The sequence below is a fragment of the Lolium rigidum genome, chromosome 7 (genome assembly GCF_022539505.1).
Source record: "Lolium rigidum isolate FL_2022 chromosome 7, APGP_CSIRO_Lrig_0.1, whole genome shotgun sequence".
Classification (NCBI taxonomy): Eukaryota; Viridiplantae; Streptophyta; class Magnoliopsida; order Poales; family Poaceae; genus Lolium; species Lolium rigidum.
Genome location: NC_061514.1, coordinates 277,288,781 through 277,302,314, shown reverse-complemented (window position 1 = coordinate 277,302,314; position 13,534 = coordinate 277,288,781).

Below are 13,534 nucleotides of genomic sequence, written 5' to 3'. Positions count from 1 at the left end.
CTTCTGGAAGCTTCGTGGAAAAATAGGACCCTGGGCGTTGATTTCGTCCAATTCCGAGAATATTTCCTTTGTAGGATTTACTGAAACCAAAAACAACGAGAAAACAACAAGCGGCTCCTCGGCATCTCGTCAATAGGTTAGTGCCGAAAAATGCATAATAATGACATATAATGTGTATAAAACATGTGAGTATCATCATAAAAGTAGCATGGAACATAAGAAATTATAGATACGTTTGGGACGTATCAAGCATCCCCAAGCTTAGTTCCTACTCGCCCTCGAGTAGGTAAACGATAACAAAGATAATTTCTGAAGTGACATTCTATCATAATCTTGATGATACTATTGTAAAGCATATGAGATGAATGCAGCGATTCGAAGCAATGATGAAGATAATGAGTAAACAAATGAATCATATAGCAAAGACTTTTCATGAATAATACTTTCAAGACAAGCATCAATAAGACTTGCATAAGAGTTACTCATAAAGCAATAAATTCAAAGTAAAGGCATTGAAGCAACACAAAGGAAGATATAAGTTTCAGCGATTGCTTTCAACTTCAACATGTATATCTCATGGATAATTGTCAACACAAAGCAATATAACAAGTGCAATAGGTAAACATGTAAGAATCAATGCACACAGTTGATACAAGTGTTTGCTTCGGGATAGAAAGAATAGGCAAAGCTGACTCAACAATAAAGTAGAAGAATGGCCCTTCGCGAGAGGAAGCATTGATTACTATATTTGTGCTAAAGCTTTTCATTTTGAAAACAAGAAACAATTTTGTCAACGGTAGTAATAAAGCATATGTGTTATGTATAAGATATCCTATAAGTTGCAAGCCTCATGCATAGTATACCAATAGTGCTCGCACCTTATCCTAATTAGCTTGGATTAACACGGATTATCATTGCATAACATATGTTTCAACCAAGTGTCACAAAGGGGTACCTCTATGCACGCTTGTACAAAGGTCTAAGGAGAAAGCTCGCATTGGATTTCTCGCTTTTGATTATTCTCAACTTAGACATCCATACCGGGACAACATAGACAACAGATAATGGACTCCTCTTTAATGCATAAGCATTCAACAACAATTAAAATTCTCATAAGAGATTGAGGATTAGTTGTCCAAACTGAACTTCCACCATGAATCATGGCTTTAGTTAGCGGCCCAATGTTCTTCTCTAACAGTATGCATACTCAAACCATTTGATCATGAAAATCGCTCTTACTTCGAGACAAGACGAACATGCATAGCAACTCACATGATATTCAACAAAGGTAAAAGTTGATGGCGTCCCCGAAACATGGTTACCGCTCAACAAGCAACTTATTAAGAAATAAGACACATAAGTACATATTCTTCACCACAATAGTTTTTAAGGCTATTTGTCCCATGAGCTATATATTGCAAAGACAAAGAATAGAAATTTTAAAGGTAGCACTCAAGTAATTTACTTTGGAATGGCGGAGAAATACCATGTAGTAGGTAGGTATGGTGTACACAAATGGCATGGTTATTGGCTCAAGGATTTGGATGCACGAGAAGAATTCCTCTCAATACAAGGCTAGGCTAGCAAGGTTGTTTGAAGCAAACTCAAGTATAAAAAGGTGCATCAAAGCTCACATATGAACATATTGTAACTATTATAAGTCTTTACATTGTCTCCTTGTTGTTCAAACACCTTAACCAGAAAATATCTAGACTCTAGAGATCAATCATGCAAACCAAATTTTAACAAGCTCTATGTAGTTATTCATTAATGAGTACAAGGTACATGATGCAAGAGCTTAAACATGATCTATATGAGCACAACAATTGCCAAGTATCACATTATTCAAGACATTAAACCATGTACCACATGCGGCATTTTCCGTTTCCAACCATATAACAATGAATGAAATAGTCCAACTTTCGCAATGAACATTAAAGATAAAGCTAAGAACATATGTGTTCATACGAAACAGCGGAGCGTGTCTCTCTCCCAAACAAAGAATGCTAGGATCCGATTTATTCAAACAAAAACAAAAATAAAAATAAAAACAAACAGACGCTCCAAGTAAAGCACATAAGATGTGACGGAATAAAAATATAGTTTCACTAGAGGAACCTGATAAGTTGTCGATGAAGAAGGGATGCCTTGGGCATCCCCAAGCTTAGACGCTTGAGTCTTCTTAAAATATGCAGGGATGAACCACGGGGGCATCCCCAAGCTTTGACTTTTCACTCTTCTTGATCATATTGTATCATCCTCCTCTCTTGACCCTTGAAAAATTACTCCACACCAAACTTAAAACAAACTCATTAGAGGGTCAGTGCATAATTCATATATTCAGAGGTGACATAATCATTCTTAACACTTCTGGACATTGCACAAAGCTACTGAAAGTTAATGGAACAAAGAAATCCATCAAACATAGCAAAACAGGCAATGCGAAATAAAAGGCAGAATCTGTCAAAACAGAACAGTTCGTAAAGACGAATTTTATAGTGGCACCAGACTTGCTCAGATGAAAATGCCCAAATTGAATGAAAGTTGCGTACCTATCTGAGGATCATGCACGTAAATTGGCAGATTTTTCTAAATTCTCTACAGAGACTACTGCTCAAATTCGTGACAGCAAGAAATTTGTTCTGCGTGACAATCCAAATCTAGTATTGGCTTTACTATCAAAGACTTTACTTGGCACAACAATGCAATAAAATAAAGATAAGGAGAGGTTGCTACAGTAGTAACAACTTCCAAGACTCAAATATGAAATAAAGTGCAGAAGTAAAATAATGGTTGTCTTCCATAAGCGCTTTTCTTTAACGCCTTTCAGCTAGGCGCAGAAAGTGTTGCCGGAGTACGCACGACCGAGTACGGAAGTGTTACCGGATTGCAGCACTGGATGATCGACTACATCAACAACGAGATCTAATCTCGTAGGCTTTGGAATCTTCGAGGGTTAGTCTCACATACATCTCGTTGCTCCGATCTTCATTGATTGGTGATGCGTGCAGTCGACACGTCCGCTGGGAACCCCAAGAGGAAGGTGTGATGCGTACAGTAGCAAGTTTTCCGAAACCAAGGTTTATCAAACCAGTAGGAGCCAAGAAGCACGTTGAAGGTTGTTGGTGGCGGAGTGTAGTGCGGCGCAACACCAGGGATTCCGGCGCCAACGTGGAACCTGCACAACACAATCAGAGAACTTTGCCCCAACGTAACAGTGAGGTTGTCAATATCACCGGCTTGCTGTAAACAAAGGATTAGATGTATAGTGTGGAAGATGATGGTTGTTTGCGAAGAACAGTAAAGAACAATTGCAGTAGATTGTATTTCAGATGTAAAGAATAGGACAGGGGTCCACAGATCACTAGCGGTGTCTCTCCCATAAGATAAGCAGATGTTGGGTGAACAAATTACAGTTGGGCAATTGACAAATAAAGAAGGCATAACAATGCACATACATATATCATGATGAGTACTATGAGATTTAATCAGGGCATTACGACAAAGTACATAGACCGCTATCCAGCATGCATCTATGCCTAAAAAGTCCACCTTCAGGTTATCATCCGAACCACTTCCAGTATTAAGTTGTAAACAACAGACAATTGCATTAAGTATGGTGCATAATGTAATCAATACAAATATCCTTAGACAAAGCATCGATGTTTTATCCCTAGTGGCAACAGCACATCCACAACCTTAGAACTTTCTGTCACATGTCCCGGATTTAATGGAGGCATGAACCCACTATCGAGCATAAATACCCCCTCTTGGAGTCACAAGTATCAACTTGGCCGGAGCCTCTACTAGCAATGGAGAGCATGCAAGAACATAAATAACATATATGATAGATTGATAATCAACTTGACATAGTATTCAATATTCATCGGATCCCAACAAACACAACATGAAGGATTACAAATAGATGATCTTGATCATGATAGGCAGCTCACAAGATCTAACATGATAGCACAATGAGGAGAAGACAACCATCTAGCTACTGCTATGGACCCATAGTCCAGGGGTGAACTACTCACACATCGATCCGGAGGCGATCATGGCGATGAAGAGACCTCCGGGAGATGATTCCCCTCTCCGGCGAGGGTGCCGGAGGCGATCTCCCGAATCCCCCGAGATGGGATTGGCGGCGGCGGCGTCTGCGGAAGGTTTTCCGTATCGTGGCTCTCGGTGCGGGGGTTTCGCGATGAAGACTTTAAGTAGGCGGAAGGGCAGGTCAAGGGGCGTCACGAGGGGCCCACACAACAGGCCGGCGCGGCCAGGGCCCAGGCCGCGCCGCCTTGTTGTGTCGCCACCTCGTGGCCCCACTTCGTTTCCTCTCCGGTCTTCTGGAAGCTTCGTGGAAAAATAGGACCCTGGGCGTTGATTTCGTCCAATTCCGAGAATATTTCCTTTGTAGGATTTACTGAAACCAAAAACAGCTAGAAAACGAAGCGGCTCTTCGGCATCTCGTCAATAGGTTAGTGCCGGAAAATGCATAATAATGACATATAATGTGTATAAAACATGTGAGTATCATCATAAAAGTAGCATGGAACATAAGAAATTATAGATACGTTTGGGACGTATCAATTGGATCTTGGCTTTTCCTAGATTGGATCTTGGTTTTGTTCTTGTTCACGGTAGAATTTTTTTGTTTTCTATGCATCGAACCCATCAGTGGTATCAGAGTCGTGTCTATGCATAGATTTGTTGCACGAGTAGAACACAATGGTTTTGTGGGCGTTGATGCTTTTGTTGTCTTTAGTTATGTGTACTTTGATCTTGCGGGATGGTGGGATGAAGCGGCCCGGGCTAACTTTACATGACCGCGTCTCATGAGACTTGCTCCACGCTTGACATGCAACTTGTATTGCATAAGTGGCTTTGCAGGTGTCTGTCTCTCTCACCATAGTAAAGATTCAATTTACTATTTCTATCGACAACACTAGTATCACCGTTGTGGTTCATGTTCGTAGGTAGATTGGATCTTACTCGAAAACCCTAAACCATGTAAAATATGCAAACCAAATTAGAGGCGTCTAACTTGTTTTTGCAGGGTTTGGTGATGTGATATGGCCATGTGATGATGATTATATTTGATGTATGAGATGTTCATTATTGTATTATGGCAACCGGCGAGAGCCTAATGGTTGTCTTTAAATTTGTTAAGACATGCGTGTTTATTCATCATGTAATAGCTTTATTTCAAGTAGTTGTTATAGTAGCTATAAGTGATGGACAACGATGAAGCGGCGCCATGGACCTTGGTGCAATGCTGGTGATGATGGAGATCATGCTCGTGTGTTTTGGAGATGGAGATCAAAAGCACAAGAAGAAAGGCCATATCATATCACACATTATGAATTTGCATGTGATGTTAATCCTTTTTGCATCTTATCTTGCTTAGATCGCGCCGGTAGCATTATAAGATGATCCCTCACATTAATATCAAGATAATAAAGTGTTCTCCCCTCGTATGCACCATTGCTAAAGTTCATCGTATCGAAGCATCTCGTGATGATCGGATGTGATAGATTCTACGTTCACATACAACAGGTGTAAGCCATGTTGCACACGCGGAAATACTTGGGTTTGCTTGACGATCCTAGCATGTATAGACATGGCCTCGGAACACAGGAAACCGAAAGGTTGAACACGAGTCATATGGATGATATGATCAACATGTTGATGTTCACCATTGAAGCTACATCATCTCACGTGATGATCGGTTTTGGTGTAGTGGATATGGATCGTGTGCCACTAAACAACTATGAGGGATGTTGTATTAAGTGGGAGTTCATTAGTAATTAGATTAAAACATGAACTAATTATCATGAACATAGTCTAAATAGTATTTTGAATTAAATTTGTAGAATTGGCATCCGTTATGTACCATGCGCTAGTCTAGTAATTGAGATAGAAATACTGTTAAGTCTGAACGGACTGGTACCGTAGTGTTAAATAATCAAGAAATGATTAAGTCCTATTGCAAACTTTTAGTAAACCTCACATTGTTGATTCAAGGAGCAATGGTTTCAATTAGTACCTAAAATCATCTTGTCTCCGTGAAACTTGAAGTTCAAATCCGTTTGAAAAGTAAGGAGCTGGAAATTTTGTTTTCAGAAATAAGCAAGGTATGAAATATATGTGATATCTAAGACCTTATTGCAAGATGATAGAATATAATCTAGTGAGACTACATAAACTCATAACTTTTATGGGAATGTACGAAGGTTGAAGACGCTGGGCTTCCCGATCCTCCAACTAGTTGGGCACTAACGATATTCGCATATCCATGAAGTGATCGTCCTTAGTATGCACCATTGCTAAGACTCGTCGTTTCGAAGCATCATGTGATGATCGGGTGTTATAGATTCTACGTGTGCATACAACGGGTGCAAGCCAGATTTGCACATGCGAATACTAAGGTTAAACTTTACGAGCCTAGTATGTACAGACATGGTCTCAGAAAGTCGTCATGATTTGATGGCTAAAATTATGAGTGAAATTGCTCATCACATTAAAAGGTTACTAATAGTGAAATCTGGAACACTTGTCATGTGATGATCAACTTCAAAGTAAGAACCTCAAGGTTATTGGTGTTTGACCAATTGACCTAGAAGTTACTGAAGGTGAAGTGTTTTTGAGAATGAGGAAAGCTGAAAGAGAAACTACAAAAGTTTTTTGGCAGAAAGAAAGAAAAGATTGGAAAGTCTAGCTCAGGTGTATATAGATGATATACATGTTATGAATGCATTCCTTGTTTTGTCACACAATGAAATTTTTGGGTATTTGTACCATATTGGTTGGTATGAGGTGTTATATGAAACAACGCAATACAAGAATAAAATGGCCTAAGTGACTGACAAGGAATATGGTAGGAATGCACGTCTGGAACAAAATAAAGTGTTATTGCGTTCGTCGTTGGCATTCTACCTAGCCCTTCAGATTTATAATAAATAACTTTACAATTTTTGTTATGTTCTAGTCAAATGAGAATAATGAGTTGTTCAAATTATGATAGTATTCCATGTACAATGGATAAGTAATTATAAATCTTTATGGTGAAGCACACATGCATAACACTGACGCTAAAATGCCATAAGGCAAATGATGTGAATTCCACTTGTTAGTGGAACCGCCATTTAGGTCATGTTAGAAAGGAGCGCTCCATGCAAATAGATTTTTGGAGTCATTCGATTTTTTGAATCGTTTGGCGCTTGCAAATCTCTTCTAAAGAGAATGACTGAAATACCGTTCATAGGCCAAGAGTTGAACGGGCAACTAACTTAATGGAAACATACATGATGATGTATGTGGTTCATTGGGCATAGTTGTGTGCGGGAGATTCTTCTACTTCATGAAACTTCCAACAATGAATTGAGTGTATATATGTGGATATATTTATTCGATAAGGAAGAAGTTTGAAACATTTGAATGGATTCAAATAAATTTCAGCATGAAGTGGAAATCATCGTAATAGAAAAGTCAAATATCTATGATTGGATCATGGTGGAAATATTTGAATTACGAGTTTTAGCGAACATCTAAGAGAGTTATGAAATCGTTCTACAACCTCACGTGTTTCTTGGAGTATCATAGTGATGATGGAGTATCCGAGAGACGTATCCAAACCTGTTGGGTTAATGATGAGATAAAATAAAATGATGCCATTATATTTTTGCGGATTATGCTTTGGAGACTACCGCTTTTACACTAAATAGAGCGTCATCATAATCCGTTGAAATGACACCATACGAGTTATGGCATGGGTATAAACCCTAATAGTCCTTTCTTAAATTTTGGTATGCGTAGCATAAGTAAATGAGTTTACAACCAAAATCGGATGAATGTCTTTGTTGGTTATCCTAGAGAATTGATTGGGAATTCTTTCCACTATGAAGTCAAAGACAAAAGTGTTTGTCGATGTTTCTTACTTATTTCCAAGAAATTGTTTCTAGCGAAGTATAAAAGTGGGAGGACAATGGAACTTGATAAGGATTATGAACCTAAGCATGATGATCAGAGTAGCACAGCATCGGAAATGGTTCCGGAAGCAGCCACGACGATCATGGCTCCCATGTCTACAAAGTGTTATAGTCATGGAGATCAAAGTACCTATTGAACCTTGTAGATGTGGTTTACTTTATGATCAAATTAATGATTTGTGGACAAAGGATTGATTTTGAACAATGATAAACCAACTACATACAAAGAAGTTATGATGGGCCCTGACTCCGTTAAAATGGCTAAGTGCCATGAAATCCAAGATAGGTGAATACTTTTCTGAAAGTAAAAAGATCTATAAAATTGATGGACTTGGATGCAATATCCTTGAAGAAGCTCGACTTGTCGAAAAGTTGTTTACGACAAAGTTTAAAGAGTTGACTACGATAAGATTAGATCTTCCGTAGCAATGCTTATAGTCTATGTGGATTATTCTAGTAATCGCTACATATTTCTTTTATGAGATATGATAGTAGGATGGCAGAAAATACATTCCTTACCAGAAGTGTGTATGAAGGATGTATACTAGATACAAACCAAAGAGTTTTGCTAGTCCGTGGAATACTATATAGGTATACAAATTTCACTGGATGAAGTAAGTATCACGAAGTTGGAATCTTCACCGGATGAAATAATCAAAGAGTTTTGATTTCATCAGAAACGATGAAGATGCTTGCATTTGCAAGAAATTAAGTGGGAGCGCTGAGACATAGTTATAATATTATATGTGGATGACATATCATTGATTATAAATGATGTAATTATATACTTGATGTGATTAAAAGGTTTCATTGAGAATTAACTTCAATGAAAGGATATGGACTGAAACATATTTAGTGTCAAGATTTCTGAAGATAGATTGAAACACATAATAAGTTTAAGTCAAAGTACATAGAATGAATATTGAAGTAGTTCAATATAAATATATTAAGAAGGTGTTATTTTCCATGTGAAGGTTTAACAAGACTTGAGTGTATTTGACACTCGATGAGTAAAACACATGAGTGATTTTAGATCACGAATAATATGTACAAAATCAGACGTCCTGTGCTCTAAAGTGTTACGAGCATATACCAGAATGATTCATGTAATGATCATTGGAGAACAGTAAGAATATCCCTGAGTGCTTTAGAAGAACCAAGGATATATATATAGTTTTTGTATGGGGTAATGACAAACAAATCGTTGTAAGGTGTTGTACCGATATTAGTTTGGTCACATATAAAAATAAAATTTCAATCTCAATTAGGCTAAGTGTTGTTTAAAAGGTAGCACAATGAGATAGAAGAAGTCTATGCTAGATTTAGATGAGTTCTAAATATTGTGACGGATTCTACAAATGAAGGCAGAGTATGTTATTGTTTGACAATGACTGAGGATGTTTAAGTCGAGGAGTTCTTTGAGAACTTGGTGTAGTTCCGATAGCGTCAGAACTTTGAAGCTATATTGTGTGTGACAATATTAGTGACATATTTCAGACCGCAGAATTAAGGTTCCACCAGAAGACTGAACATATATGATTAATGCTGACTCATTTTGGAAAATGAGTGATGCGTTGAGACGCAAATGAATTGCAAAATACATATGTTTTTGAGCGTGTCAGATCCGTTGACTGAAACCTCTCCCGTGAGCAAACCATGATAAGCACCAGAAGACCAAGGTGTTATATCTTTACAAATGTAAACTAGATTATTGACTCTCGTGCAAGTGGGATACTGTTGGAGATATGCCCAAGAGGCAATAATAAATTAGTTATTGTTATATCTTAGTGTTCATGATAAATGTTTACATCCCATGCTATAATTGTATTAACCGAAACAATTATACATGTGTGTTATGTAAACAACAAGGAGTCCCTAGTAAGCCTCTTGTATAACTAGCTTGTTGATTAATAGATGATCATGGTTTCGTGATCATGAACATTGGATGTTGTTAATAACAAGGTTATGTCATTGAGTGAATGATATAATGGACATACACCCAAATAAGCGTAGCATGAGATCAAGTCATTAAGTTCAACTTGCTATAAGATTTCGATACATAGTTACCTAGTCCTTCGACCATGATATCATGTAAATCACTTATACCGGAAGGGTACTTTGATTACATCAAACGCCATTGCGTAAATGGGTGATTATAAAGATGGGATTAAGTATTCAGAAAGTATGAGTTGAGGCATATGGATCAACAGTGGGATTTGTCCATCCCGATGACGGATAGATATCCTCTGGGCCCTCTCGGTGGAATGTCGTCTAATTAGCTTGCAAGCATGTGACTGGGTCACAAGAGATGACATACCACGGTACGAGTAAAGAGTACTTGTCGGTAACGAGGTTGAACAAGGTATAGAGATACCGATGATCGAACCTCGAACAAGTAAAGTATCGCGTGTGTTGACGTCAGAAACCCCCTGGCGGGCAGAGACGGGCAACACAGTAGAGCCGGGAACAACTAGGGCTGCGGCTGGCCCCAGTCCCTCAGAGCGACGGCCCGCAAAGCCTCCTGGTCGCACGTCCGATGCTATCGCAAGGGCGTGCCACCCGACCTATACCTGGTCGGGAAGGTGTGGATGATGCCTCGCTTAGTTTCCTGCATGGCATACACGTAAACATTAAATACGAGCCTCGATCGGCTCTCGGGTTGTCCTCGTGAATCGGCTCAAAGAGCCGATCCACCCATGATTCGGACGAGGTGTCCGAATATATGGTGGTCCTGCTTGATCAAGATAAAGCTAATGAGATCTACGACGATTTAGGGTTTTCACCGCATAATCGGATCATCCTACTCACGATTGGGCCTCGCGCTCGCGCACGGTGACCGTAAGCCGATCCTAGACGGGGCCTAAAAACCAACACGAGGTTGATCCTCGGATCGTCCTTTCTAGGGCTAGCAAACGTCACCCTACACGCCGCCGGATCCTCCAACCCTTTGTAAGGCCTAACTATCGCGGATGTTAAACTAATCCTTGATGAAACAAGGAGCAATCGTAACGGATCAGATCTACTAAACTATGATCAAGCGGGGTGCCGCCCCTACACCTAAGATAGGTGTAAGGGCGGCTAGATGCGCAAGGGTTGCATAACGAAAGCATGTAATTCGAAGAACAATGCTAACCCTAACACATCTAAGATAACTACGTTGCTCGCCATCAAAAAGGCTTCGATACGAGCAACGCATGAACAACGTGGGCAGGCTTGTGCTGCCTAGATCGCAAGATGCGATCTAGGCAGCATGGTGCTTACCGGAGAAACCCTCGAGACGAAGGAGTTGGCGATGCGCCGAGATTTGTTTGTGTTGAACGTTGGTTGTTGTTTATTCCATAAACCCTAGATACATATTTATAGTCCAGCGGACTTTCTAACGTGGGAGATCCCCACCGTGTATGAGACAAATTCTAACTTTTAATCTAGATACAATCTACTGTAATTAAAGATATACGGGCACTCTAGCCCAAATTCTCCGTGCAAGGCCGCTTCAGAGATCTTCCACATATAACCTTCCAAGCCCATCTTGATCGCGGCCCATCCTCTGACTCGGTCAAATTCTGGTGATAACACATGCCCCCCTGGTTTTGGAAATGATATTTCCAAAATCATTACACTTTTCTTTCGTCGGGTCATGTCGTGGCAGAGCAAAACCGTTGCAGCACTTCTCATCATGATGCCCCGTCTCCTCAACTATCCCGCGTGATTTGACCGCTGCCTCTGGGCACCGCCTTCTCGGAAACTGCTATGGCATCGAATTCCTACTATAGCCCTTTTATTTAAACGCCTTGAGCAGTTTGCCACTCCATCACTTTGCCCCGTCCTGACCATCGGCACCCCAAAAACCCCCAATCTCCTATAGCCATGCCTTCCTCTTCTTCCTCTTCCACCTCATCGGTCTTCTCTGACTCTTCCTCCTCTCGCGAGCCGACGCCGGAGTGGGGCTCGTTGGCGGCGCACGACATCCTTGCCCCGACGACGTGGGACAAGGAGGAACATGATTCCTCCATCTGGTCGGAGGATGACAAATCCCTGACCGATGGAGAGGGCGACCTTCAATTCCTCGCCGAAGGGGAAGAGGAGGCAGAGAGCGAGGACGACTGCTTCTCCTGGGACGATTTCACCTCCTCCAAGGAAGAAGCGGAGGAGGACGACGATGACTCCCTTGAAGGTTACCCACCAGCAAAGCGCCTCCGCACCTGGTGGGACGACGATAGCGATGACGATGATGAGGAAGATGAGGCTCCCGTAGAAAGCTACGGAAGCTCCGATGAAGAGCCTCTCAGCAGTTGCGCCGGAGGCAGCGACGACGAGAGCAGACAATGGCCTCTAGATCGGGGATCAGTAGTAGTAGTTGGCTTTTGCCCTCTTCTCCCCTGAGCAATCGGCTCTTTGCTTGTAAGAAATCCCTCTATTAATGAAGAAAATATTCCTCAATTAATTTCGCCTCTTTGTTGACTTTGCCGATCGTCGAATGGAGTCGCCGTACGAAGAGCCGATAGCAAGACATCGGCTTGCATCACGATCTGGGGCCAAGCCGTTGCTTACCCACATGGTTCAACAGGTCTTACTAGGCCTAAGCCTCGTCCAAACCACCAGCTTGAATTCTTTAATCAACCTTTCCTCTGGTCTGAACCGATTCCATTAACTTGTTAATTTGAGCTCATTCCTCTAGAGTCGATATCAGCGTATCGGCTGCGATTTTTTTTGTTTTTTTTACCGGCCGATTTAAAATCGGCCTCCATACCTTACTGCCCATTATCCCACATGCTTGGGAAATACTTCTTGAGGTGTTGACCATTGACGGCTACTGGGAACTTCTGTCCGTCCAATTCTTCTAACATGTATGCATTACCCTTCAAGGCCTGGACGACTTTGTACGGACCGTGCCAATTAGGAGACCACTTGCCATATGCCTTGTCTCTGGTTCCTAACGGCAACACAGCTTCCCATACCAGATCACCAACTTGAAACTCCTTTGGTCTAACCTTCTTATTGTAGGCACGAGCTACCCTGGCCTTGTTCTCCTTAATCTTCTCCAATGACCAAAGCCTAAGTTCTGTGGCGTCCTCAATAGTGTCACTCATCAAAGCTGCATATTCTTCCGCCGTCAGATCATTCTGAAACGTGATACGTCTTGATCCAGCCGTAATTTCCCAAGGTAATACGGCTTCCTGTCCATAGACAAGCTGGTACGGCGAAGTCTTTATAGCTCCGTGGCACGACATGCGGTAGGCCCATAATGCTTCTGATAACTTCTCATGCCAATCCCTAGGGTTCTCGTCAATCTTTCTCTTGATCAGCTTGATCAAGCTCTGATTGGACGCTTCAGCTTGCCCATTAGCCTGAGCATAGTACGGAGATGACCGGATCAGTTTAATCCCCATGTCATCGCAGAATTTCCTGAATTCTTTAGAAACAAAGACCGAACCTCCATCGGTCGTGATAGTTTGGGGAATCCCGAACCTATGAATCACGTGTTCTTTCACAAACTGGATCACATCTTCTGATTTCACCTTCTTCATAGGGACGGCTTCCACCCA